The 2,974-nt window shown below is 57.3% G+C and overlaps 1 pseudogene; it reads right to left on the bottom strand.

The window, feature by feature from the left end:
- LOC109728382 lies at window positions 315-2,576 on the bottom strand (annotated as a pseudogene).

Below are 2,974 nucleotides of genomic sequence, written 5' to 3'. Positions count from 1 at the left end.
AACTTCACTCGAGGTCGTGGGTTCCATTCTTGAGTTTGAGGTAACCAAAACACACTCTAAACTCTCTAAAATTTTCCTTTTATGTTAAAATGGCCTTGTATATTATATGAGAAATACAGGAAAACTCCATTTTGGATTGTATGTAAGCTTCAAAGTAAACACCATTTTCATTCACTTGATCTTTAATGAGAAACTCTCTTTTCTAACCATTTTTAGTTTCGTTCCTTTCAAAGTGAGCAACATGTAAAACAAGGCGCGCTTTCCATTTTTGCTCTACATAAAACCCTTAAACCCTACTTCTTTGAGGTATATGGCTAGTAAGGTTGCTGCCATGTGAACCCAATCGGACTCCTAACTCGGCGCTTCCCGTCGGACCACGTTATCGACCCGAACTCCGTCCGGGCGCTCCCTGGCGACAGCTTCACGGCGTCGGCCGAAACCCTAATCCGGAACTCCAGTTCCCGGCCCTCTCCGTCGAACACGAGCTTCGCCGGCTCGACCGCCACCGCAACGCCCGCGGGCTCTCTGATGCTCACTCGGTACTCTCCCCTCCCTTTCACGACGCTCGTTAGCCTCCGGCGGACGACCGCCTCGAGTCTGCCACCTGCTGCCGCCGCCGCCGACTGCTCGATCATCACTAAAATCGAGGGATAGTTTAAATCCCAAGGCATGCTTGTATTGTTTGAACATTTTACGAAAGTACGTGTGATTGCACGGATATCGATTTCTGTGTAATTCGAGGCGCATAGGAAGTTCAAGAAATCGTCGGCCGTCGTGTTGTAGACTAGACTAGGTTCAACTGCTTTTTCGGGGTCCATATGCCCCGCCCCGTGGGCCCACTCGGTGGACCGGTTCCCGGAGCTCTCGTCGACGAGGTCGTGGCCAAGGTTGTCGGTGACGTACGCCGTGGTCATCATCGCCGAACGGACGGCTGCGGGAGACCAGTCGGGGTGCGCGGCCTTGAGCAGCGCCGCCACTCCGGACGCGTGCGGGCACGCCATCGATGTTCCGGACATGATGTTGAATTCCGTCCGGCGCGCGTCGGCCGGAAGGTTGGTGGGGCCCACGTCGGCGGCCCACCCGGCGAGGATGCCGACGCCGGGGGCGATCAGGTCCGGCTTGATCAGGTACGGCGACTGCGCGCTCGGCCCGCGGCCCCGTCGCGGAGCGGACGTATGCATGGACGGCGTTGCCCGCGGAATACCCGACCGCCACCGCGGGGATGAGGTGCGCGTCGGGGACGACGCCCTCGCCGTCGAAGAATTGGTTCGCGATGATCGCACCGGCGCCGCCGGCCGCCTTGACGGCCAATCCCTTCTCAACACGACGGACGCCGCCGCGCTCGCACAGCACCACCCTGCCGCGCGTCAGCGCCGGGTCCAGCGACCCCCACGCGCAGAACGGCGCAGTGGAGCGGGAAACGGCGGTTGAGACGTTTCCCGCGTAAACCAGTTGAAACCAACGGTCGCGCGGGACGCGTTCCCCCGCGTACAGGGAAGCGCCGGGGAAACGGGCGCCGTCGCCGAGGACGACGTCGGCGGGGAACCGGCGGTCGATGGTGCCGGCGCCGACGGTGGCGATCCAGGGGGCGACGTTCGTGGCGGTCATCTCGCCGGGGCCGTCGTTGCCGGCGGAGGCGGCGACGAAGACGCCGTGCCGGGCGGCGGCGGCGAAGGCGCCGACGGCGATAGGGTCGAGGTGGTAAGGCGCCGGCGACGCACCGACGGAGAGGGAGACGACGTCGGCGCCGTCGTCGACGGCGCGGTCGATGGCGGCGAGGATGTCGGAGTCGAAGCAGCCGGGCGACCAGCAGACCTTGTAGGCGGCGACGCGGGCGCGGGGGGCGACGCCGGAAGCCTCGCCGGCGGCGAAGCCGAAGAGCGACGCGCCGGATACGACGGCGCCGGCGGCGGTGGAGGCGGTGTGGGTCCCGTGGCCGTCGGAGTCCCACGGCGACAGAACGTCCGAATTGGTGGCATTAGCGGACCTCCTCTTACTCGCCGCCAGAAATCCGGCGGGAAAGAAGCGGGCGCCGAGCAGCTTGCGGTTGCAGGAATTGGCGGGAAATTTAGGCCCGGGCTCGCAGGCGCCGCGCCACCGGCTGGGCGGCGGGGGGAGCCCCTCGGCGGAGAAGCTGCGGTGGTCGGGGCGAATGCCGGTGTCGAGCACGGCGATGACGGTTCCGGCGCCGGCGTCAGCTGCGGAGAGGAGAGCGTGGGGACGGCGAGGATTCGAGGAGACGAGGCCGAGGAATTGCGGGGAGCGGGTGGTGTGGGGGCGGCGGAGGCGGTCGGGGAAGACGGCGAGACATGGAAGACTGTATGGTAAGTGTGGAGAATGCCCATGCCCACACCATAATTGTCTTCTTCTTCTTCTGCTTCTTCTTCATCTTGTTTAGTGGTGAGGAGGAGAGAGGAGAGGGTGGAAGAGTACCAGGAATCGACGTTTGGGAACGCGGAGGGTTTGAGCTCGTTGTTTACTTGGATGATGTAAACGCTTCTTGGTGAAGCTCTGGAGAGGGTGTTAATGGTGGAGGTAAGGAGGAGGAGGAGGAGGAGAAAGGTAGAGGGAGCCATGGGTGGTGTGGAGATGAGCTTGTGGGTTGGGGAATTTATAGATGAGCAATTCTATAGATACAATCTAAAATAGAGTGTACATTTTACACACTTTATTTTAAGATTATTCTTATCACATTAATTTTTTAAAATTTTACTGAAAATTAAGTTGATTTTTATCAACCAGAAAATTATAGGGGTAAGATCTACACTCCTTTTTGGTATGTACAAAATGCATTTTTCTTTATAGAGTGAGTCGAGTTTCATTTTGGTCCTTCAACTTTCAAATCGTTATATTTAAAACTTCATATAGCCTTCTCTGTTATATTTATTTTATATAATAATAATAATAATATTCATAGTTTATTATTGTAATATATATATATATATATATATATATATATATATATATATATATA

The sequence above is a fragment of the Ananas comosus genome, linkage group 23 (genome assembly GCF_001540865.1).
Source record: "Ananas comosus cultivar F153 linkage group 23, ASM154086v1, whole genome shotgun sequence".
Lineage (NCBI taxonomy): Eukaryota > Viridiplantae > Streptophyta > Magnoliopsida > Poales > Bromeliaceae > Ananas > Ananas comosus.
The sequence above is the reverse complement of the archived record's forward strand: the minus strand, read 5'-3'. Positions and strand labels throughout refer to the sequence as shown.